The 27,019-nt window shown below is 41.5% G+C and overlaps 1 long non-coding RNA gene across 1 annotated transcript in view; it reads right to left on the bottom strand.

Moving 5' to 3' along the window:
- The window catches only part of LOC105737985, a 67,928-nt gene extending 43,851 nt beyond the window's left edge, over positions 1-24,077 (bottom strand). The window contains exons 1-2 of the long non-coding RNA XR_001113697.2: positions 23,958-24,077; positions 23,147-23,221 (exon numbers count right to left, since the gene is read on the bottom strand). This is a non-coding gene — a long non-coding RNA (uncharacterized LOC105737985). The remainder of the gene's footprint in view (positions 1-23,146; positions 23,222-23,957) is intronic.
- Between the last annotated feature and the right edge of the window lie 2,942 nt (positions 24,078-27,019).

Here is a 27,019-nt window from a genome sequence, read left to right on the forward strand (position 1 = left end):
ATTGTACTGCAATAATTCATACAAAGCAATTAGCCCAGTACCTAGCTGCAGAGTAGACAAAAGATAGCTACTAATATGATCAATAATTTACTTATTGGAGGGAAGATGTGGAAGGAATAAGCCGTTGTGTTAATGTTGCCTCTCTTAGAACTTTGAATAAGCCCAGCCTCAGCTCTCTTTGCGAGAGAATAGTGATAATGATGTCACCAACAATGATAACTGTCATTTACCAAGCACTTACTCAAAGCCAGATGTGGTGCTTGGTACATTCTCCATTTGTTCCTCCTAACAAATCTGTGAGATGAATATTAGCATTAACCCCACACCTCAGCATGGATCTCCCCAAAACACATTCTGAGACATACATTCAGGGGCAAGTAGCTTATTTTGGAGGGAATGTCAGGAGAGTATGGCGAGGTACTAGGAAGTGACACAGAGGAGGGAGGAAGCCAAGGAGGAATAAGATAATGGCTGAGTACTGCCCTGGGCAACCAAGGCCAAGAGCAAAAATTTCCCCAGATGTTATAGTAAGGCAAGGGCATTCCTGCTTCTCTTTGTTGGGACCCAAACCTGTGTGTTCTAGCTACTGAGGACATGGTGCCATTTAATGGTCACTGATTTAGGGAGAATACCACATCTTGGAGGATGGCACCCACTTGGCAGGGTATCATCTCCAATCTGGTGCTTCAGCTGCACATTTAAAGAGCTGTCCCATTGCTCTAAGTGGTGTGGTGTATGATAGGATTAGTGGATTCTGGCTCACGTGCTCTCTGCTATGTATCATTTGTTGTAAGTAGGTTGGTTGGTGTGAAGTGAAAGCATTTCCCAAACAAAAGCCATCTCATTTTTGAGTCCAGTTAGGGACTCAAATCACCTTATGTGTCCTTATTACCTATTGTCAGACTCCAAAGAAGAATGGCTTCGTCAGACTTAAGCAGCATGCAGGGTAGTAGGAAACAATTGCACAGGTGCCTTTGGTGGGAAACAAATATGAATGCAAATGGGAGTACTAAATATTGTGGAACAGGTGGACACAGGGTGCCTGGCCAAGTGCAGGGGGCTGCTTGACACAGTTGGTAGAGGCTCCCAGAAGAAGGGGATGGGGAGGAGTATTAATTGTAAAAGAATGAGTCCTGGCTCTCAAGAATCCAATTAAAATCATTCAACATTGTTATTGAGTCTAAAGCCAAAAAGTGAAAGTTCACACTCCATCCTAGAATTTTGTTGTGGAAAAGGATCATCTGGCCCAACAATACCACTTTACTTAATAAATGAGAAAGATGAGCTTGGTAGGATGGGAGCCACAGTCAAAGTAGAATGTATTTCAGCTGCTTGTGAAAAAGCTGGGGTAGGAGGACTTTGTGTACACATGGTATCATCAGCTTGGGAGGATTTCTGAGTTGGAGGATGAAGTTGACAGAACAGAGAACTGGGATTGAACAAAGCCCAGCATGGAAGGAGTCTGGATCTAGGCAGAAGAAAGAATGCTGGACACCAAGAATGGCAAAATGCAAATCATTGTCAAAGCTGTGCATTGCTGTGCACAGGGGCTCATCACACCATTCTCTCTGCTTTGTGCATGTGTGCAACTTTTAATAATAAATAGAAAAGTATGCAGGGCAGGTTAACTGTGGAAGGTTCATATGCTGGTGAGGTTGAGAGCCTTGTGAACATGGATTACTCAGTGAGTCTGAACATCTTGAACTTCTGTTCAAAAATACTACCTGGTGACAATTCAAAAATTAACATAGGGCCAGAAGCAGAGGGAGCTTCAAGTTTAGATGGCCCAGATGGTATATGATTGAAGTGACTCAGGGAAGAACCCCAGAAAATATGTGCCTGGCCCTTGAGCCACCAATCATGGCTGATACAATAAAGAATTCAGCATCCATCTCAACTCCTCTGTAGTTGCCTCCCTGGAGGAACTAGCTAGGAACCATGTTTTCCAAGCTTCTTTACCACTTGGTTCAACATGGGACCCAGGTTTGGTCAAGCATTTGCACCTGCACAAATATAGGAGGCAGAAGTGAGCAACAGGACCTGCTGTTGGGTGAGGGGAAGTAGCCTCTTGTGACAATGGCAAATGTGGAGGAATTAGGCTCTTCTGGGGTAGCTGCAGGAAAGCTTTTGGTGTCCAGTTCCTAGTATTATGGGAGCCAACGAACAAGAAGCATAATTCTGCTCAGTGGTGTGGTGTTCAGCCGGGCTTGCTCTTGGCTACGTTGGTCCTGGATGTGAGCTTTCCTAACTGGGTGTTTTTTTTTTTTTTTCTGCCTTTCCCAAAGATTGAGTTGCCTCTTAACTCAACTCCTCAAACTCCTTTCTGACTAATCAGCAAAGGGATTCTTTTTTTTTTTTTTTTTTTTTTTTGCCACTAACAGCCCAGATACAGATGCTATCCTTGATTCCTATTTCCCCTGCACCCCCAAATCCAATTTATTACTAAGACAGATCTTTTCAATCTGTTCACTTCTCTCCTTCTCCTCTGCTGCTTCCCTGGTTCAGAACCCTACCGTGTCCTGTCCACATCACAGCCACCGCATCCCTTTGGCAGCTCTCTGGTGGCTCTCACTGACCCCAGTGTTGCCTCCAACCCAATTCATTCTCTACACTGACACTAGAGCCGTCTTCATATAATGTCAATATGCTCATGACATTACCCAGCACAAACTCCCCTCTCATGCATATATATCTAGGTCTTAGCCATGTGGAATTACTTTCTATTACCAGAGTGTGCAGCTATTCCTTTTATCACTAGGGCTCTGTGCATGTTGCTTTTTCCACCTAGGACACTCTTCCTCCCCTTACCAGGCTAGCTTCTATTCATATTTCAGGTCTTAGGTTAAGGGTAATCTCCTCCAGGAGGCATTTCTTGATTTCTCAAGTTCCAATTAGGTGATTCTATAGTATCCCCAAATGTATTGTACTTGCTGTTTATTTATCTGTGTCTCCTACTAGCCAAAAAGCCTTATGAGGGCCAGAATCTTGTCTGATTACTTGATAATTATGCCTCCCAAATTGGCACACGGCCTGAAACATTGTGGGTACTCAGTAAAAACTAGTTAAATGAAGAATAGTGTCAAATGCAATAGGAAGGTCTAAAGTATAGAGATTGCCCATCATCCATAAGTTTGGCAATCTAGTGGACTCTGATGACCTTACAGGGGCAGTTTCAGTGGAGAAGTGGCAGCAAAAGCTAGTGCCAAGTGGGCAATGAGGAAGTAGAAATGGGAAGTGCATTGGGGATCACACCCCTCCTAACTCTGTTGCTGGCCAAAATATTTCAATGGGGTCAGCGGGCAGGAGAGGCAATGGAAACGCAAATATATTAGATACCTGAGACATTCATTTGTAAAAAGTGGTGTCCCAAAGAAGGGCAAAGTGACAGTTGACATGCACAGGAAAAATAAGAGGAGGCAAAGATGCTAAGGCACCAACTTTAAGGCATACTTTTCCATAAGCCACAGGAGGTACAGTGCCTGGGGCCCACAAAAATGTTTAATTTTCATTTCTCTTAAAGTTAGAACAAAAATTACTCTAATCATAACATATCTGTAATAATAAATTCTGTCATGATTATGTTTGTCTTTATAATAAAATACAATTTTTATTGTTAATTGTTGGAGGAAGGAGGTCACAAAGGCAAAAGTGTCCAGAGCTCAGGGAGGACATAATGCAGCTGTGAGTGACTTTGCTGATTTTACAATCTAGTCCTGCTTGTGAGATTCATTTGGCATGAACTAGGTCACCCCCTTTCTTCTCTCAGCCTCTGGCTCCCACCTTAGCTCTCTCATACTTCCGGGGTCAACCTGGGGTGGGTGACTACATGCTCTGATATTGAGGGCACTTTGGTCTGAAAAGGTCTTGTTAGAGGCTCTTGACAAGGCTAAAGGTGATATTGTTTTTAATAATTTCTACAAAGATATTGAGTTCAGCCTTTGGGCATGTCTGTCTTAGTTTCTCCTCAGGGTAAACACAGTCTAGATGGTACAGATACCATCTTTCTGGAAATGTTGAGAGAGAGAAGACCCAGATAACTCTGCCAATGTGGCACAGTGTGCGTAAACAAGAAGTGCTGACTTTGTTCTATGAGGCAATTTGAAACTACCATAAATGACTCAATAGATAAACTAACTTGGGGAAATTAAAAGGGGCCCATGGGCAATGATTACTTCCCCTTTAAGGAAACTAAGGACCAAAGAAACTTATCAGAAAACACTTCAGCTTGCAGACTCATTTCCCAACAAGGTAGTCTTTGTTCCAAATAGAAGTCTCATTTGCTTTAGATAATGTAGAGCGTCAAATTGTGTGATTTCTTAATTTTACAGGAATCTCAATGTTTCTTGTAAAAGAGATGAAGTTTTTCTGGCTCCCGGTGTACAAGGAGGGCAGAGGTCAAAACGAGGACTTCTATCTCCCAAAGCTTTTCCTTTTGGAAACCACCTGCCACCAACACATAACAAAGCCACAGTTGTGGGAGATGAAGCTAAAACCATGTATGCTCCACCCCAGTCCATTCAATGGCTTTGGAGCAGATGTTCTGTCTGATCAGAGATTCTGCAGGTACAGTTTATATAGAGTCATTAATCCATTCATCCCTTAAGCCCCTTTCCAAGCCCCAGATGCTGGTGATGCAAATGTGAATAAAACTCCATCCCTGTTTGCTTTGCTAACACATTTCCTCATAGTCCACACATATTACACAATTGTTAATCACCTCTCCTCTCAATCAGACCATAATCTCCATAAGAGCACAGACTTTGCCCTTTTGTTTACCCCTGTGAACACGGAGCACAGAACAGTGACTAGCATTGATAGATAAATATTTGTTGCATGATTTTGCTGAAAGAATTAATTAATGAGATTATTTCACAAAAATTGCTTACTCCTGGACAAACTGCTAAAAAGAAAAGTCCACAAACTCCATTCAGATGAGATTATTTTCACAATAATTGCTTAATCCTGGACAAACTGCTAAAAAGAAAAGTCCATAAACTCCATTAAAAGCAGTTTTTATTACCATTTTCCAAGAATCTGGTTTTGAGAGAACTTATAAAGACGTAGTAAAATTAACATGGAAGCATGCTAATTTTACCAACACTTTTCTTTAATAAAAATGCAACATAAATATGTAACAGGGAACTACTAAGCTCTGTATAAACCTTTTAGAAGCTATTCACTTTGCAGATTTGAACTTCACTTGACCTGGCAATGGTTCGAATTTATATCTTTAGTAACTTTTAAATATAGTATTTGCAAGCTAAATAATGTAATTCTTCTTTTAGTCATTTAAAATAGTAGTTCCTTGGTACCAGGCTAGATCCTTTCCTAGGAAAATTAATCTGTTTTCAATAATCTTTGCACGTGTTCAAAACCTGGTTGGTCTGTATTGACATTTCAAAAGAAAACAGACTTGGATTCTGAACCAAATGAAACAACTCTCCAGGAATGAGCCATTTGGCTTTGTAAAATAATCTGGTAGAAGGAATTCAGTCTTAAGAGTAGAAAGTATAGAAAGTCAGTGTGGCGATTCTTCAGGGATCTAGAGCTAGAAATACCATTTGACCCAGCCATGCCATTACTGGGTATATACCCAAAGGATTATAAATCATGCTGCTATAAAGACACATGCACACATATGTTTATTGTGGTACTATTCACAATAGCAAAGACTTGGAACCAACCCAAATGTCCAACAATGATAGACTGGATTAAGAAAATGTGGCACATATACACCATGGAATACTATGCAGCCATAAAAAATGATGAGTTCATGTCCTTTGTAGGGACATGGATGAAGCTGGAAACCATCATTCTCAGCAAACTATCGCAAGGTCAAAAAACCAAACACCACATGTTCTCACTCATAGGTGGGAATTGAACCATGAGAACACATGGACACAGGAAGGGGAATATCACACACCGGGGCCTGTTGTGGGGTTGGGGGAGAGGGGAGGGATAGCATTAGGAGATATACCTAATGTAAATGACGAGTTAATGGGTGCAGCACACCAACATGGCACATGTAGACATATGTAACAAACCTGCATGTTGTGCACATGTACCCTAAAACTTAAAGTATAATAATAATAAAAAAGAAAGTTACTATGTGGAATGATTGTCTCTTGATATCTGGAATTCCATATTGATGAGTCATTCCTTGGGGTCTCGAAGTGCCTTTTAATCTTTCGATTTTCTCCTATGAACCTGGGAGGACTGAAATATCCTAATGTGTTATCTGCTAATCATATGCCTTTAGAAACCAGACAAAGATGAATTAGTGAAGCAGAGAGGTACATGAAAACAGGGAGTTTGGGGTACTGTAAACTGTCAAGTACCTGTGCCATCCAATTTCTAGCAGTAGCAACTTTATGCTTTTCATTTAGAAAGATGGCCATCTAGCTGGGCAGGAATGGGAATGGGTTGGCAGAAGAGGAATGGAGAGAATGGGATGGGGTACTGGTGTTCGAAGCTAACTTTGCATAGAAGTTTACATTTAAAAAATACAACACAACACCCATTCTCCATACCAAGGAATGAGGACAGAGTCCTGATGGAAATTATATGGAAAGAATAACTAGAGCTGCCTTAAGCCCCACCTTGGTGTTCCCTGGATCAAGTCCATTGCTGCCCTTTGAGAATTTGGGCCCAGTTTTGTCATAGTGGTTGCTTTCTCTAAAGAAGCTGAGCATTCTGATTTTTACAGAATATGTTCTCATGGTGGTGGTGATAGTTTAGACTGAGTGGGTGGAAACAGCCTGTTTGATAAGATAATGTTTGGGTACAGTCTTGTGGAAAGTGAGTGAGTGGGTCATACCATAACAGGGCCAAGAGGCTTTCAGGAAAAAGAAAGGAGTGCATAGCCCTGCAGCAGGAGTGTGCTCGCAAGGCAGTGCATAGGTTATTGCCCTGGAATGGAAGGAATGGGATGAAGAGTGGACATAGATGAGAGGAGAGGAGGAGCAGGCAACAGAGCATAGAATAACAGAGATTTCCAGTAATGGCTTTGGTGAGAGCACAATGGGAGAAATAAGAGGAGCTACCAGAGGGCTTTGAGGACAAGAGTAGCATGAGCCAATCTGAGTCTTAAAGGGTCTACTCTTGCTGATGCTGTGGGGAGAATCATTTATAAAGTAGCAGGAAGAGAACCAGTTAGAAAGCGTATTGATTTGGATGAAGTTCAGTGGTGAGAGGAAAACCCAAATGACAGTGGCTTTAAGTAGAAGTTAGATTCTATCTTACTTATAGATTCAGATATCAAAATCCAAAAGTAGATGACAGATCTGTTTCACCAAGTCCTCAGGGACCCCAAGACCTTCCAACTCACTGCCATGAGTACAATAGAAAAGAATAAACATAAGGATGTATCCCTGTGGTCTGAGTGGTCATCTCTGTACTTAAAAACAGGGTGGAAGAACAGATGAAAAAAAAAGAAGAAAGGATACCTTGGAGCTATCTCTTAAGGAAGGTTCTATAGATATTTCAGATTACATCCTCTTGGTCACACTAAACTACAGGAAATGTTAGGAAATATAATATACATTCTGGAAGACCAAGTACCCAGATGAAAATTGTATTTGCACAGGATATAGTGAGGGAACAAATAGTGTTATCCACAGGCTACTATTGCAGTAATCTAGGTGGGAGGTGATGGTAAGGGGGTCACGAGAAGTGTTCAGATTCTGGATATGGTTTGAGGTGGAGGCAACAGGATATGATGATGCACTGGCTGTAGGATGTAAGGAAAAGAGTACAGCTGGAGATCATGAAGGTTCAGGCTTAAACAAATGAGAAGTGGAGCTACTTTTATGGAGCAACCTTGAGGATAAAGATAATCAAGAGTTTGATTTTGAGGAATGTTAACTTCAAGATAATAATGAGACACCCAAGTAGAGATGTCAAGAAGGCAGTTGAATATGCAAACCCAGAGTTCAACAGAGACATCTGGCTTAGAACTAGAAATTTTGGATCCATCTGCATAGATTTGGTATGAAAACCTATAAAATTTGACAAAATCATCTGGAGAATGAGTGCAGATGGGAAAGAATCAACATAAGGAACTGAGCTTGGGGCACTCCAACATTTAAGCGTTGGGGAGATGAGGAGGAGAGACCAGTAAGGAAAGCAAAGAACCAAGAAAGAATAGTCCATGGAGAAAAAAGTATTTCAAGAAGTGAAGGATACACTCTATCAAATACTACTGACAGGATGACTAAGCTGAAGATTAGTAATTACCCACCAGATTTGGTAAGATGAGGATCACTGGTGATCTCGATGTAAGTTGGTTTAAAAAAAATTTTTTTGAGACAGAATCTCGCGCTGTTGTCCAGACTGGAGTGCAGTGGCACGAACACAGCTCATTGAAGCTTTAAGCTCTTGGGCTTAGGAGATCCTTCTGCCTCAGCCTTCCCAGTAGCTGGGATCATAGGTGCACACAGTGAAATGGTGAGTATGAAAACCTGCCTGGAGTGGGCTCAAAAGGGAATGAAATTAAAGGAAGACAGTGAATGTAGACAGTTATTTTCAGGAATATATGTATAAAAGCTAGCAACAAAATAGGATGGTAGTTGCAAGATAATGCAAAGTCAATTTTTTTTGGGTTTTTTGTTGTTGATGTTTTGAAAGATGGGATATATATTAAGATGTTCTGTGTGTTAAGGGAAAGATCCAGCATAGAGGGAAATTTTGATGATGCAGAAGAGGAGACAATTGTTGGAGTAGGATTCTTAAGTAGATAAGAGGAAGTGTGCCCAGTGCACATATGGAAGTTTTGGATTTAGAAAGAAGCACAGACAATTCACCCAGGAGGGATGGCAAATTACATAGGAACAGATGCAGGTAGGCAGTGGAGGAAATGTTGTGAACCAATGGAAATTTCTCCCTGATTGCTTCTTTTTTCTTATTTAAGTAGAATTCTAGCTCATCAGCTGAGAAAGAAGAGGAGTGGGGAGGAACTGGACAGTTGTGGAGAGAAGAGAAAGTATGAAATAGCTGTGCATGAGACTGAATGAATGAATGAATGAATGAACTATGGAAATGTAGTGAGATTACTGGGCAGCACTATGGATTTATTTTGCATCAGCAGTCATGAGTTTAAAGTGAAACTAGCCACAGGAAGCTTGTGAGTGTGGGCATAGGTAGAGTTGGATGAAACCAGAGCTGGGGTTTTGCCAGGAGAGTGCAATAGGGGAGTCGGAGAAGAGAGATAAAGAGAGGAGAGGAGAGGATGAGAGAGAAGAGATTGAGTGTATTTATTTAAAATAGTCATAAGAAGGAACCGTGTAATCTAATCTGACCAAGAGTGATGATCAGATTAGACAGTGTAAAGCTCTTAGATTCAATATATCAACTGTAGACTTCCTTGGAAAAGTTGGCAAATTCTGCATAAATAGACATTATTACTTTTACAGTGATGTATTAGAGTATTCTGAACTGCAGTTGAAATAAAACCTGAATTCCAGTGGCTTAAAAACAAACAGTTTTTATAATAGGATTTGGATTGATGTCAGCTCTCCTCCACAGTCACTTAGTGGTCCCTATAGAGCCATTTGGGGATAGCTCTGCCATCCTCAATATGTGGCATCTAGAAGTTATACAAAGCTTTGCCACACCAATCAACCAGTAGAAAGAAAGGACATATTGGGATAAGTGTGAGGTTTGTATGGGCCAAACGTAGAGGTGACATATGTCACTGCAATCATATTTCACTGAAGAAAACTTGGCCACTTCACTGCGAGGGAGGCTGAGAAATGCAGTTTAGCTCTGTGCCGGAAAGAAGCAGGGAATGGATTTTTAGTAGATAGCTAGCAACCTCTATCACAGTTAGCCCCTTTCGCTGCTATCACCCTTTACGTTAAACATACGTACCTAATACTCTAGGGAGAAAACCCAAAATTTTGTCCACCTATTGAATTGTCCACTTATTGATATCAAAGTCTAGGATCTCCAAATGATGCTCTGGCCTCTTCTGAAAGTCCAGATACTGTACCTTAAAGTTCAGCATCCTTTGAACTAACAGACCAGTTATCTTTGCTCCATCTGCCTATTCAATACACAAAAGTGGACTGGCTAACCACAATAAAAATGCCTAAAGAAATCCCTGGTTCAGAGCAATAATGGAATCCTATAGGGTAGGTATTGCAAAGATCCCCAAGCCCTGGAAGAAAATGTTTTGATAGACCCTGGGTCTGTTCTCTGCAAGGAACTTTCTTTCTCATTTTCCTCTGTCTCTTGGTTCTGACCTCCTGGAAAATATTTTTGTCCATTAGCCTCCATGGACCCTTAAATGGTGAATATTGAGGAGTATGTTACTAGGAGTTGCACACCTTCCAGAGCCCACTTTCTGCTGTTACATGAGGGTAATTTTACAGATTCAAGCTTGTGGTTTCTTGGGCATTACAGTTTTCTCAAAAACTCGTTAGGTATCTGACCTACTTGTTTCCAGTCAGTTTCATGTGTTCGTAAATAACTCCCAAATTCTTTTCTAGACCTGATCTAAGATTTGTCTTCCTGGATCATACCGTGTATTCCACCATCATGGAATCCACACTGAAGTCTAAAATAGCCTGGGTGGCAAAGCAACTTTATTGATATTATGTTTGCCACTTGGCTGGATCTCTCGCTCTCTCTTCTTCTTCTTTTTTTTTTTTTGATCTGCAAATCTTATGTTTTAGTATTTGAGATACAGAACCCATGAGTTTTTTCAGCCCCAAGAAGCTTTGTATTTTTTTTCCAGTTCCACTTTCGCTGGCAAACTAACCAATTATTGCTCGAGTTTATCTGTTTCTTGTAGCACTTGATTAAAAACAACAAATAGCAGTTGACATACACTAATATTCCTACTCTTTTCAACTGCTTTCCCTAAAGCCACAGACTCAATAGGTTCTTGGTCTACCTTCCAAATAATCATAGATGATAATTTTTAAAGTTATCCATGGATAACATGAGGCTTTCGCTTTCTAGACTCTCATAACCATTTTATTCCTGCCTTCAGTCTGAATGCTAAGCTAATACCTTCCATTTTAGATATTATAGTGCTTACTTTTCTGTACTAGTTCTCATATGAAATAAGGAAGATGGCAAACACAGGGACCCATAACATCCAGTAGCTTACAAAAAATGTATTCCTTTCTCAAGGAGGAGGTTTGATCAGCAGCAACAGTGATACTGTTTTTCAGGGATTCAGGTGTGCTAGTGAGTCTGCCATTTTCTACTCCTGGCTGCCAACATTGCCTCATGGTCATCATCCCAGTCAGCCAGGAAAGATGAGGAGGAGGAGGAGCATGAGTGGGCGGTTTCAGGACCATCTAAACCTCATTTTACAGATAAGAAAACTAAGAATTTGGCTAAGGTCACATAGCAAGAGTTTAGTGTGGTATCTTTGGGACTAAAATTCAGATCACCTGCTTCCCACCTCATTACAGCATCCGTGGCATGCACTTCTATCCAGTCAAGCTACCCTGACCCAGTAGCACACTCTATTTCTAACCTCCTGCTGTGAAATGCCAACTGCTTTTCAGTCTGCATTAAACTATGGAGCCACATCATGAATGTGCCGTTGGAGAAATACAACAGGATGAATCCTTAACTTTCAGGCTCCCTATTGTCCTCATATATATTACTCCAACTCTCCACAGGGAATTTGAGTTTCAAGGTATGAGTGAAATAAATCCTGTATAGCCATTACCTCATGTTAACAATGGCTTGGTGATAAACATCCACGGATTGCAGGATGCCTCTAGCAGGGACAGCAGCTTGTTTTTCACAGGGCTTCTTTCTAGAAATGGACATGGAAAGGGAAAACAACTTATACTTGTTTGTTTTTGATCGAAAAAGTGGGCAAATTTAAAATGCATTGGTATGTATTTTTATACATTTGTGTCTCCTGGTTATTTCTTGCAAAACATTCTATGTGGCTCCAGTCATTCATACATAGACCGGCAGTAGTGTTTCCCAAAGTGACCCTTAAGGAATTCTGTTTCTTTGAGATATTTCATGAGAGCCTGCAGAGAGAGCTGCAGTCTGTATCTTGCCTCTAGAAACATCACCTTTCCCATTAGCAGATAAAAGGCCTTGGAAGTCCTTTCATTTAGCCCATTTCCCAAACTTCTTTGATCATGGAACCCATGTTGATTTTTTTCATGTACCCTCCTTAGAACTCAGGTTCCACGGGACACTCTTGGGAAGTCCTGGCTTATGAGTATCCTCCAGGAGTTTAACACCCTGGAGGGGGATTTTTGGTCACAATGGCTCTCTGTAGAACCTCATAAATGCAGTTCTAGCTGTGAGCCTGTCACCAAGGTGACCACCGACATCAGCAAATTCTCTTTTGTCACAATGTAACAGTATCTTTCAACTTTCCCCCTACTCCTGAATGTCTAAAGGGCTCTCAATGCATATTAGCCATCACCATGGTTGAGACCCAGACCTCTGCAGAGACAATCTTGATCCTCCAGCTCCTGCTTCACATTGCTCATGTCACCCTCAGCACTGAAATCCTTACCTCAAGCACTGGGAATTCAGGCCATGGAAGATTAGGATGCTCACAGCAGGTTGCTTTGCCCTTTTTTTCCCTATTCCTTTTTGCCCTTTCTTCTGGATCTCTCAAAGGCCATCTAATTCTTCTCTGTCATATGCATTGATTTTAGGAACTACTCTGTTTCCTAAGCATGCCTCTGAGAGGACTCACCCCTTACCCCCAGCAACTTATCAAAGAATTTCTGTATTTCTGTCAAACTAGTGGAATGCTGCTCCAAGAATTCTGATTACATTTTCCCATGTCGTTGTTATGGAAGCTATATCTATATAAAGTGGGAAGATGCCAATAAGGGTCCTTGCTCCTTGAGTGTAAGCCCCCCTATCTTTTATCTCTCTGTTGGTCTAAAAGTGTGGTAAGCAACCCTGGTTGCACATGACAACCTTGTGAGCAGCCTTCAAAATACAGATATCTGGGCCCCAATTTCCGAGATTCTGATTTAAATGGTGGAGTCCATGCATCCATTTTTTAAGCACCAAGGCAATCCCATTGTGTGCATATCAGAGTACAATATAACTGATTGAGAACATGGAGTCAATGGAAGTAGAAAATGCCATTCATTATCAAATCATCATAAAGATGAAACAGCTATTCCACTGATAATACACCTGATCACCCAAGTACCCACTCAGCTATTCTGGTCACCCACAGCTCTTCAGATACAGCTTTTCTTCCAGATGCTCAGAAAAGTGTGATAACATAGTAATTTATTCCTCCTCCTGCCCGTTGATCTCCTAGCTTGTGAAAATGGGAAAATAAGGAATGTCTAGGCACTTTACTGATAGATGTCCTTGGTATACTGTTACACTTAAAATTTACAGCTGGGAATGGATTTTCAGCCAGCTCCCATGTGCCCAGTTGAGGGCACTAGTGACTGGCTTGCTACTTGTAGGCAGTTGGTACAATTTGCTCATCTCAGAGGTGTGGGGAGGCAGAGTCTATCAGAGATTGTTCATGAAGGTAGCTGCAGTAGTACCAAAGTGAGGTGCTGAACAGGAGTGATAGGGGTACAGGCAGCTCAGTAAGACAGGGACAAGAAGTCCCACATCTTGTCCCTAACTCACTGTTCTGAACTGCCATCCCGTCTTCCCACTTCTGCCTCAGGAGCAAGTTATCCTTCAAGATTCAGGACAAATGTCACTTCCTCAGTGAAGCCTTCTCTCCCTCCTTGGTGTCTCCATAACACTCTGCTTAGACTCCACATGATATCATGTGTTTTCCTACTAGATTCTGAACTTCCCGAGAGCGGCAACCCATATCTTAATTCTCTTTGCATCAACAGAGCCCAATACAATGCCTGGCACAGAGTGAGCCTCAATAAATATGTCTATGATATAAATTTTCTAATAAAATGTCTATGGTATCTATTGTCTACCTCAGAGTAAATTTAAGAAATTCAACATCTCTTACAAATCTAGATCATTCACTTAACAGAATGGCGTTACCATATTATCAGTATGCACAGACAATCAACCTCAAGGTCTGCTTCGATGATATATAACAACTCTAACTCTTATCTCACTTGAAAATGGGGGAAAATGATGACTGAATTGAAGGCCACTAAAAAATGGTAGGGAAGAGAACCAGGTACAACATCGTTTTGTTTAATCAGAACCAAGATGAAACCTCATCTGCATAAAGATACTTCAGTGCCTTCTCATCCCCTGAAAATGTTAAGCATTTTCTTAAAAAGAGATTGCTACTGTTTCTAACATGTGCCCAGGGTTCTGGGAATCAACTAGCCCTGTTGCTTCCCTGCTTGCCTGTGCTGGAAATCTCAAAGGCGCTCAGGGAATCTGGGCCTTTGCTCACTTGTTTTCAGGAGGCATGGGGCATTCCTATCTGGAGGCTGCTGAGAGTAACTCCTCTTGAAAATTTGCAGCTAGCTAAATCCACTATGCTTTCTTACCAGATGTGATCCTGACACCCAGAGATGCTAAGCCCAAATGCCCTCAGAAGTCAGGCAGGGAAGGAGAATATGTGGAGTAACACCATCGTGATTGGTAGGAACTGTGGCAAATGGGAAAAATGCATGCTCTGCCTAAAGATATTTAAGTTCAGAATTTTTCTGGAAGTTGAGCCTGCCAAACAAAATACACTTCTAGGCCAATTTATTCAGAAGGCCTAAGTTTTCAATTTGCATATGGCCATTTTCCTTTCCTGCATTCCTACCCCATACCTCTATGTAATTTTTTGCCCTTGACCCGAGAGTAATTGGGAGTGAGGTGCAGGCAGAAGATGTGGCACTGGGATATGTTGTAATTGAATGTTATGAGGGCAATGATAATTACACAAAATTTTGAGTGGGATGTTTCTTAACTGCATTGAAAGACTTGGCACAAGAAAACGAGAAGCTCATGACAGCCAACTGCCAAGTAAAGACACCCTTAAAAAGTCGAAGTGTTCTATGGCAACTTTGAAGGAGACTCTTATTTCCTGCAGACTGCTGAAAAGCAGGCCCAGCATCTAGTTTTCAGTGTAGCAGAGCTGCACAGGTGACTCAAGGCATAGCCCCAACAGATCTCATCTGTCAAAGTTAATGCCCTGATGGGAAAAGAGCAGGACCCCTAACTTGTATTAGGGATATTTAGGTATATTATCCTGAGAATTCTGAACTCCGAGATGTCCCTGAACTCCCCAGGATGGCAGAAGCAACTGATTCCAACTTGCCTGAGGGGAACAGTCTCCCCTTTTCTGGAGGCAATGAAATGACACCATTTAAGGCAGGTGCTTTGCAATATGGCACTAGTTCTCTTCCAGATCCAATTCTCATTAGTTTCAGGCCAATGACCAGAGTCAGGTCTCAGCACAGTCTGATCAGGGAAGCACAACCTCTGCCCCAGGAGGAATAGTCTATACTGAAAAGGATTTTCAGGACCTGGAACACATGTGGAAGTAGATTTAAGAGGGCATTGTCCTGGAGTGGGAAGACAGATATAAGGCTGTGTAGGGAGCATTTTCAACAAGGGAGAGCTCATTCATGACTTGGATTTCAATGCTTTGGACATATCTCAAGATGATTCTGAAAATCTGTTTGAATGGATTCTTTAAGCTTATACAGGATGATGGCCTTCAGTAAATGAGGTAGAGATGCTAGGACTTTCTTGATGTATAGTATTGAAGAAAGGATCAGAAGGATCATAAAGATGGGGCTGTTAGAATTAATTTATTATGTAACATCTAAAAACATATCACCCGGCTGTGTTCATTGAAGAAACACAGAATATATTCCATTAACCAAAGAAATAAGGAATGCAGTGGTCAGAGGGTACAGACAATTGTTTAGAAGTTTAATGGAAATTGTCTTTGTAAAAGGACTGAGGGTTGGAGATGCTGCCATAAAATTGGGCTGTATATTATCGGCGGGGATGACAGGATTCCAGAGTGGCAGAGCTTGGGATTCTGATAGTTAAACTATAAGGAACATGGTGGACATAATGTCTATAATGAGCTCTAAGGTCAGGCTCAATCAAAATGCCCTAATGGGGATCATTGGTGTTGGCTAATAGACCATGGTGTTCTTAGGTGTGAGACAGCTAGACTGCTAACAAGGATTGCTGACTTGCACTATTTTATTTTAAAAAATGGAGAACTACAGAATAGAAGTGTTAACATCAGTCACCACAATGGAATCTGTAGTCTTTCTTCCAGTTTCAAAATTTAAGTTATTTTGTAGACCTAGAACCCGCTAATTGAAAGGGAGGCTGAGTTCCCTTAAGGAATAACATTGCAATGCTATTGAAAAAATATATATAAATATGAAATATTCCTTATAATCCTTCCCAAAAGGGACCTGTGGCCATTGATAGACTATTGTACACTGGGGAAGGAAGTACATATATTTGTTTTTGAGCACCGTTAAATATGGGATCCGAGTTTTCTGATGCCAGTGGACTCAAAGCTTCATCATGGAATTCCAGTCAGAGTAGGTATATGGAAGCTAGGTGATAAATGGAATGTTATCTCAAGTTTATCTCGGTTATTTTTCTTTTTTTATGATTATACTTTAAGTTTTAGGGTACATGTGCACAACGTGCAGGTTTGTTACATATGTACACGTGTGCCATGTTGATGTGCTGCACCCATTAATTCGTTATTTAGCATTAGGTATATCTCCCCTCCCCCCACCCCACAACAGTCCCCGGTGTGTGATGTTCCCCTTTCTGTGTCCATGTGTTCTCATTGTTCAATCGCAAGGACAAAAAATCTCAGTTATTTTTCTAGTCTCCAAATACACAGTTATTTTAAGCATCTGGCAGAACCCTCCCACTGTTTCTCTGACTTGTAGATTAAGGGCCATTATGGTAGTAAGGGCTCTGTGGAAACCCCTGAAATTTCTGCAATTCCTTCTCCTCCTACATATACACAGATACACAAATACACACACACACACACACACACACACACACACACACACACACCCCTATGTACACATCCATGCCCTATATGGAAGATAAGCAATCCGCATCCTAAAAGGAATTATACAATGTGTAATTCTTTTAATGTGTAAATCTTTGTTACACATTAAAGATTTAAAGGATGAAGGTGTGGTGGTCTCATCACATCCCTATTCAGTTGGTTTATCTGTATCCTGAAAAAAACACATGGGTCATGGCAGACAAAATGTGGTACCTTTCATGAAAAAGATCAACACAGTCTTTGGCGTTTTATATGCAGCTACTAATCTGGAAAACACCTTGTTTTTAAGTCAGGGGTAGGCAAACTACAGCTCATGGGCCAAACATGACCACAGACTACAAAAGCAGAGTTGAATAATTATAACAGAACCATGTGGCTAAAAATATTTATTATATGACCCTTTACAGAAAATGTTTGTTGACTAGATTTCCATCAGCAAAAATGATCAAAAGGAATTTGACTTTACATTTAGAGGGGCAACTGTACATATTCACTGTTGTGTTAACTCTCCTGTTCCCTGTCACAATATAATAGCTAGATATTTCCATCACCTTAACCTTCTGCAGAATGTCATGGTGTCACACTTGTCTACTGTATTGATGATACCATGCTTATTGGAAATGTTAATACCCTAGGTGACCCAGTAAGATACATTCATATCAGAGGGTAGGTGATAAACCCAATGAAGTTCAGGTTCCCATGATATTGGTCAACTTAGTAGATATACAGCAATCCAGAATATGCTAGGACATTCTTCCAAAGAAATAAGCACATTGTTCTACTTGCAACTCCTACCACTAAGAAAGAGGTACACTGCTTGGTGAGCCTTTTTGAATTTTGGTGGAAGAATAGACTGCATTTAAAAATACTGCTTTGGTCTATATTCTGGGAGATATGGAAGTTTTGCCTGGGCCACATTTAGTAGAAGCCTCTGCAGGAGCCTTCTGCAGAGCCAGACTATTGAACTATAAAACTCAGTAGATCTAATCGTGATAGAGCTCTCCATGATGAAGGAACTGTAGGAAATGAGAATCTCCTTCAAAGTTGACAAAGAGTTATCTGGCTTTTGCAGACTGCAATTTCTTTTGCAGCTCCTGGCCTGCTACCGGATATTTGTAGAGATTGAATGTCTAGTTATAACATCACAAGACACCAAGTGTGAGCTGTTTCTGAGTCCATTTAGTATTGCTATAAAGGAATACCTGAGGCTGAGTAATTTATAAAGGAAAGAAGTTTATTTGGCTCACTGTTCTGCAAACTGTACTAGAAACATGGTACTAGCTTCTGTTTCTGCAGAGGGGCCCAGGCTACTTCCACTCATGGTGGAAGGCTAAGGGGAGCCAGTATGTGCAGAGATCACATGGCAAGAAAGGAAGTGAGAGAGAGAGAGAGAGAGAGAGAAGTGGAGGTGCCAGACTCTTTAACAAGCAGCTGTCATTGAAACTAAAAGAGCAAGAGCTCACTCACTAATGAGAGAATGGTACCAAGCTATTCATGTGGGATCCACTCCTCGTGGCCCAAATACCTCCCACTAGGGCCCACCCCCAACACTGGAAATCAAATTTCAAGATGAGATTTGAAAGGAGCAAATATCTGAACTACAGCAAGCTGTGTATGATTAGATCCACTAAATCATAGATTGGGTTAGCACAGCAGCAATCTACATTATGGAATGTCGTGCCTGGAAATGGGACTGAGGCAGGTCCAAAAGGCAAGAGTAAATTGCACGAAGAGGTGGCACAAATTTGCATGTCATCTGTTTCTATCACTCTGATACCTTTTATCTCATCTTGCACTTATGGTTTATAGGGGATTCCCTATGACCAACTGATAGAAGATTGAAAAAAAAACTTCACACCTGGCTCACAAGTGTGTCAACAGATGCTAGTCAAAAACACACTGCTGACATATTATAGATCCACTCAGTGGTATCTCTAAAGAGCAGCGGTAAAAGTAAATTAGCCAGCGGGAAAGTGGTGAGCAGTAAATTTGTCATCCACTTGACATGAATGACTGGTGAGGAGTCTGGAAGGAATCAAATTAGAAAACTGGGGAATGATGATGTCACAGGATGAGGCATATAGATTGACCTATAAAAATGGACACAAATTTTGCAGCTATTACTACCTACCAGAGAACATCTACCACCAACAGGTCTCTCAGCAACCAGTGGGGAAGGCTACCTCATCATGTATGTCACTTCATCTCTCTCTCATTGACTGCTTCTATGCTGGACAGTGAGCCCAAGAAAAGGGTGGTCTCATGGCAGAGATAAAGGTTTGCATGAACTCCTTCTAGTCTAGCTAATGATACTCTTGAATGCTCAATTTGTCAACAGCAGAGATTGAGGATATCAGCCAGTCTCTTGGTATCAGGTAGATTACAATTAGACATCTTCTACCCTGGGGGCTGGGGAGGACAGAAATTTGTCCTTGTAGGAATTGATCCTTAATGTGAATAAACCCTGGGTTTGCCCTCCTTGTCTGTAGTACCTCCACTGGCTTACCATCCAAAAGTTTTTAGAATGCTTGACTTATCAACACGTATTTCACACAGCGTTGCCACACACCAAGGGAACTGTTTTATAAGAATCAAGGTAATGAGTGCATGAAACAGAATCTAATAATTGTTCCTTGTACCCCATCACCCAGAAGCAGCCATCCTAAGAGAATGGTAGAAATCATATTAAAGGTTCATTAAGATCCCAGCTTGGGGACAACATCTAGCAGGTTTGAATGTGATCTTCCAGGATATGGCATATACATTAAGCCAATGACCAATATATGGTTTTGAATCCCCAGTAGCTCAATTATATAAAACTGGGAACCAAGTGATTACAGAATTTGTGTTTACCATCTTCCATCTTGCAACTTTAGCCTCTATTGGATTAGAAATCTTAATTGTGACTGTGGATTGGAAAGAGAATAATTCTGCCAGATAAAATGTAAGGGTCCCCTGAATTTGAAGCTGAAAATATCAGTTGAACTCCTCATGCTTATGGGCCAGCAGGGAATAAAAAGTTAGCACATCATTAAAAGTAATAGCCCCTGACTCTGCTGAATAGCTAGAGTTGCTGTTCCCAGTGAGGACAAGAAGAAACACATCTGGAACCCAAGGGTTTCACAAGGGTCTCTTGGTGCTCCTGGGTCCAGCGATAACAGATTTGTACATAGTTTGTATTGTACCTACATAATTGTATTGTCAAAAGTTGATGTGTAATTGTACTGCAACAACTATGGCCCAAAAAGGATAAGGAAAATAAAGGTTCAAGCCCCTCAAGGATGAATGTTTGTGTCATCCCACCAGGAGACCAACACAGATAGCTAACGTGCTGGCCCATAGTGAGGGAAATATAGAATTGCTGGAAGAGGTTGGAGATAAATATTACTTATGACTTCAGATCCAGGTCCAGCTATGGAACAGAAGTTTGTCTTGCTTATCCTCAACCAGACTCTGGTGGACCATCCCCTTGAAGGGGATGTGACAGATTGGATGAGTACTTCCCCTCTTGTAGAATAGATAAGGACAACTTATTCTCACAAAAATGGGGACCTATATTGTAGTATGTGATTTGGATATAATGATGGGGGAAAGTGGCCCTGAATAGTGCAGAAGGTGGACTGTATTATGCACCTTTTATGTGCTAATTTATATGCTTTGGCTCACCGATTTCATTCAAGCTGCCACTGAGATAACTTGCTCTTAGGGTATATTCTGATCACTTGCATGCAAACGCAACCTGACATTGTTGCAACTTCTCACCTCCTTCCCTGGGGCCACCCTGATGATACTTACATAAGAACCTTGTTGCATTCAAATATGTGTAATATGGAGGTGCAGGGAGGTTCATGCTCTGTGAGACAAACCTTTGACCAATTGGAGGCTGCAGCCAGTGGCTAAATTCTTCAGTTTTCTCTGTGATGAAATTATTACAACTTCTTAGAAGATGGTCCTATGGGATTGAGCAATCAGTCATACCTGGCAGCAGTTAGACCTATAATGCATGCTCATATTACTCCCCATCTTTCTCTATTCTACTCCCTTGTTCCTCATTCCTGCTCCCTGGGATTGTACAATCGAATTCAGGCTGAAATATTATCCCACTTCCCAATCTGATCCACTTGTGGCCCTCTGGTGATTCCACTGCCACAGTGAACATTCCCTCTCATTGTACCATAACTGAAATGTGGCATCTTCTGAGGACACAACTTTCCCTGCAGCCTGCTCAAATGAAGACTCCTGGCCCACCAATACTATTCCCAGACCATTCTTCTTCCTTGTTCCTTTGAAATGTACGTCATCCAACTAAAATACCTTCTTGTCCTTCTAAATATCTTTTGTATCTGTCCATTTCTTGCAACCCAAGATGCCACCTGCCTAGTTCAGGTCTCCACTGAATCTTGCCTGTTTGTTTGAGCAGCTCTCTCTTTCCACCATCAAATAACTCTCTGCTTCTCATTTTGCCTCCCTCCACCTATTTTGGACACTGAGACAAAAGTAATCTTCCTAAAGCACAAATTGGATCGTGTCATTCATCTACTTAAAACTTTTTTGTGGCTACTTATTGACTTGTTTCTTTCCAGCCTTTATCTTCTGCCACTTCCTCCCTCACCATCAGCCTCAATAACACTGAACTACTTTCATTTTCCTAAAATGGAGCCTGTCCTTTGCATGTGCTGACCCTGAAACAACCTCCCACTCTTGATCAATGCCCACTCAGCCGCTTAGGTCTCAGAGGCAAGTGTCCTGGACCCTTTCAAGATTGAGCTAGTAGCGCACATCTTATCCAACCTTCTTACTTAACTCTTACTGTAGCACGCGCTACTTTGTAATTTTTGTCTCTGGATCCTCTGTCAGACCTAAGGCTTCCCAATTCTCCTAGCATCTAGTAAAAATTAAGCATTTGGCAAAAATTCATTGCAAGAATGTCTAGATGAATTGTTTTTCTTTTCTTCCGATTAACTTGTTCACCATCTTTTATAATATCATTAAAAAGATGAATGTACATTTTTTCTTATGTATTTTCCCAATGTACTTAAAAAGTAAAAATAAATGGCATGTGAACAGCATGAAATTGACTGGGACCTTTCTCAGGCACAGTTTATATCACTGGGCTAAACCTCTTATAGTCAGCATTTAGGACATATAGATTAAATTCCATACGTAGACTTGTAATCATGTATCATATTCGTATTCCTTTTACATTTTCATATTTTTAAAATCCTGTGCCATATTTTTATCACAATAGTGCATCACAAAGCTGAACACACCTCCTCTTGAACATTTATCACTAGTGGCCTTGAATCTTATATGATATCATTATCAGAATTTCTACTTCATAGTGACTGATAGAGAGCAGCAGCCTCAGCTGTAAAAAATAGAGTCCCCAGGGAATACTGATAGCCTTTTTCCAATAAAGCGAAATCTATTTGTAATAATAGGTACATGCAAAGACCTCCTGAAATTACAGGAGCAAACTCCTTCCGCATCTCGACCTAATTAAGATCCGTTATTCAACAGTGATCGGTCAGATTTTACTGTAAGAAGGAAGAAAACAAGGATCCTGCTAGAACAACATGGAAACAGGTAGGCTATATGTATGGTGGTTACAGTCACAGGCATTTGGGTTCAAATTCTTGTTCTGCTTTTAGCCTCTCTAGCTTTCCATCTCTTATTGTACAATGGGGAAAATAACATCTACTTCATAATATTGTGGGGAAAGTAAGTAAAATATCAGATGTGGAGTTCTCAGCACATAGTATCCTCTCAACATACCCATGGCCGCTATCACTGATGAATTTCCGGAAACCTGGGACAACAAGGAAATCTATTAAAAGAGCCTTAGGAACCAGCATCTTCAGGGAGGGATGGGGGTCAAGGAGCCAGAGGGAGGTGAGAGAGGATAAAGGGAGAGTGACCATTTTCTCTAAAGTAGTTTTTATTAAACTTTAACAGCTTCCAGCCCGGGGTTCAGAACTCTAGGCAATGACCTAGTAGTCAGTAAGGCAGGAATAAATGGTGATAAGTCTGGTACTATTATGGAAAACATTCTCGGCAAACTGCAGGGGAGAGATAGTGGGAAGATCCATGGCTAATGCACTGCTTTTAAAGGACTTTCGTAACTCACTGGACACACAGGGATGTTACGTGCTTTTGCCTAGTCATGAACAGAAAATAAACACAGTGACTTACTTGTCAGGCAGAAAACTTGATTAATTTTTTTAAGCAGTAAGCAGAATCATAGGAAATCATTTCCTTAACGCAAGCCTGGAATAAACGGGAGGTTCATTTGTCACGAATCCATTTCGGCGTTCACATGATAAAAAAATATTGCCACATGTGGAATGAGCCAAGTGGGCTTTAGAACTGAAGGGGACCAGCCCCTCCACACCTGTGGGTGTTTTTCGTCAGGTGGGACGAGAGACTGAGAAAAGAAATAAGACACAGAGATAAAGTATTGAGAAAGAACAGTGGGTCCAGGGGACCAGCACTCAGCATACGGAGGATGGGCGCCAGCACTGGTCTCTGAGTTTCCTCAGTATTTATTGATCACTATCTCTACCATCTCGGAGACGGGGATGTGGCAGGACAATAGGGTAATAGTGGGGAGAGGGTCAGCAGGAAAACATGTGAGCAAAGGTCTCTGTGTGATAAATAAGTTTAAGGAAAGGTACTGTACCTTGATGTGCATGTACACAAACATCTTGGTGCATTAAAGAGCAGTATTGCTGCCAGCATGTCTCACCTCCAGCCACAAGGCGGTTTCCTCCTATCTAAGTAAATAGAACGTATAATCGGGGTTTCCATTGAGACATTTCATTCCCAGGGATAAGCAGGAGACAGATGCCTTCCTCTTCTCTCAACTGCAAAGAGGCCTTCCTCTTTCACTAATCCTCCTCAGCACAGACTCTTTACGGGTATCTGGCTGGGGGACGGTCAGGTCTTTCCCTTCCCATGAGGCCGTATCTCAGGCTATCACATGGGGAGAAACCCTGGACAATACCTGGCTTTCCTGGGCAGAGGTCCCTGTGGCCTTCCGCAGTGCATTGTGTCCCTGGGTACTCGAGATTAGAGAATGGCGATGACTTTTACCAAGCATACTGCCTTCAAACACATTTTTAACAAAGCACATCCTGCACAGCCCTAGATCCATTAAACCTTGAGTCAACACAGCACATGTCTCTGCAAGCACAGGGTTGGGGCTGGGGTTACAGATTAACAGCATCTCAAGGCAGAAGAATTTCTCTTAGTACAGAACAAAATGGAGTTTCTTATGTCTACTTCCTTCTACATAGACACAGTAACAGTCTGATCTCTCTTTCTTTTCCCCACGATAGAACTCTGAAATAAAAATTGCAAAAAATCATACCCATAAAAATATTAGTCTGCATTTCTTATGCTCATATTTTAAGGTTGAAAAGATCAATATAACATTAGTACTTTATCACTCTCAAATACTTTTATATCCAATATTTCATTTTCACTGAATAACAGATGCCATTAGGTGGGCAGGGGAAATATCCTCCTATTAAAGACAAGGACACAGTCTCTGAGAGGTTATCTCATTTGTTAAAGGTCACGTAGCCTGTAAATGAAAGAACAAAAGTTCAAACAAACCTCATGCCTCCAAATCAAGAGGAAGCCTCGGCCGGGCGCGGTGGCTCACGCCTGTAATCCCAGTACTTTGGGAGGCCAAGGCGGGCGGATCACGAGGTCAGGAGATTGAGACTATCCTGGCTAACACGGTGAAACTCCGTCTCTACTAAAAATACAAAAAAAAATTAGCCGGGCGTGTTGGCGGGCGCCTGTAGTCCCAGCTACTCGGGAGGCTGAGGCAGGAGAATGGCGTGAACCCGGGAGGCGGAGCTTGCAGTGAGCCGAGATCACGCCACTGCACTCCAGCCTGGAAGACAGTGAGACTCCGTCTCAAAAAAAAAAAAAAAAAAAAAAAAAGAGGAAGCCTCAAGGGACCACACTGATACTGCTGTTAGATATGTTCACAGTCTTATGTATTTTGATGTTTGCACAGACCATTTTTAACATACATGTTTAGCAGTCAATGCCACAGGAAATCAGACCAGGGCATGTGTTTAGACATCTTATGGATATTTCCCTGAACGGGCCCATGAATAGAGTGTAAAAATAGATAAGAAACTGACTTCCTGTTTGTTTCTCTGCTCCCACTTTTTGTCCTTCTCCTGTTGTGCCCTGGGAGGCTGATCTTAGGACCTACAACAAAGAGATTTCTCACTGGCTTCCTGGTGGTTCATTCAATAGGGAATTCCCACAGCAAGTTGGAGGGAGGGAGGAGAAGCAGGGGTGGATTTTTGTTTCTTTCCCTAGTTCTCATTTTAATGCCTGGCCATAGGCTGGCTATGCCTGGGGGTCTGCAGACAGACTTCTGTGCCTCCAGCTTTGGTAACCACCCCCTCTGCTTGCCCTCTCAGAGCCAGGGGCCTCAGGGTGCCCAGATGTTCTTATCCCCAGTTCCCGCATCATCCTTATGGCTTCCCTGTACCCTGCCCATCCTTTGTAACTATCTCTTTACTAAACTCTCCTCAGAATACCTGAATTTGAGTGATCTCTCCATTGCCTGCCAGGATCCTTCCTGACATTACCGTCCAGAATGAATATTTCTGAAGGAGTCTATTCTCTATGCAAAGAAACTCAATTTCTTACCATGTATAAAAGGAAATAAACATTGTTTTCAATGGAAAATAATGTAGGGGACATGTCTGGTGTCACAGGTGTGTTTGGACCACACAGCCCAGAATGATGTAGTCATAGAAACAGACTCTTTTCTCTCTTTGTTTGGTAACAGCATCTTGATTTTCCCTTGAGAAACCATCCTCTCTTCTCCTTACAGTCTCTGTTGTTATGATGGGACCAACCCTACTCTCCAGGGCAGGCGTGGGGCCCTGCCCTGGCTTATGAGAAAACTATACACCCCTAACCACGGTGATCAGTTTAAAGATGGGAAGGGACAAGGGCAGGGGAACCTTGAAATTTTCCAGAGATACCAAGAAAGAGGTTCTCTTCCCGCTGGATTTTCTAATCTGTGGAACCTAGGCCTGGAGATGCTGTTAACTATCTTTGACATCATATAAACGCCAAAATAAAATAGCAAAAGGTGGAACTGAGAGTTGGTGAAAATGTCCTCCTGGCCACAGAGGTTGAGCATTTGAATTCAGCCATACCTGAAAGTATCCCTGCACTTTTCTCTCCTGGACCAATAGTCTTTGTATGTATGTATGTGTGTGTGTGTGTGTGTGTGTGTGTGTGTGTATGTGTGTGTGTGATCTGTTGTCACCTTTATCCAGGAAAGTCTACAGTAAAGAAAAAATTTCTGAACTGGGAGACTTGGAATTGGGCTTAGATACCTCACCTATAAAATGAGGGTTTTGTACTGGATGTTCTTCAAATGCCTTTCTAGAGCTGAACATGGAGAAGGATCAACAGAAGCCAATCTTCAAGGTCAGCTAGAACTGAGAGAAAAGTTATGCCTCCATGTGAGCTCATTCTCTGTTCCCGGCACATTCACTGCAGCACTGCTGTCCATCCAATAAAGGACAGACATCATTACAAATAAGGGCCCTACCCAGCCCTGGTCAGCCCTATTGGTAACTCCCAGGAGAGTTCATCCCATCTTCCCACTTCAATCCAATTAACCAAATACACTATATAATTTTCATGATACCTCTCTTAAAATCTAATCAGCACACCAAATGTCCAAAGAAATATTCAATGTCTACCAAAAGTAAAATGTGGTGCTAGTTATTGTGATTGTCAGCATTCCATCTTTATGTCTATCATCCTTGAAAGGGACTCAAAAAACCCTTCCAAGCCCTCCAAGTTTCCACCAAGTAATATCTTCCTTCACCCACTGTGGCTTTTTGATACTTTCCTCTGGCATCCATTTGATGAAAATTATTTTCATCAAAGGATGCCAGAAAAACAAATGAGTTTTAAAGTAAAGATGAAGGAACATTTTGAACAGTACTTAATTTCCTCATTATTCATCCATTCATTGTTCCACTATCCAATGACCAAGGCACTGTTTCTGGG

This window comes from Nomascus leucogenys, chromosome 22a (genome assembly GCF_006542625.1).
Source record: "Nomascus leucogenys isolate Asia chromosome 22a, Asia_NLE_v1, whole genome shotgun sequence".
Classification (NCBI taxonomy): domain Eukaryota; kingdom Metazoa; phylum Chordata; class Mammalia; order Primates; family Hylobatidae; genus Nomascus; species Nomascus leucogenys.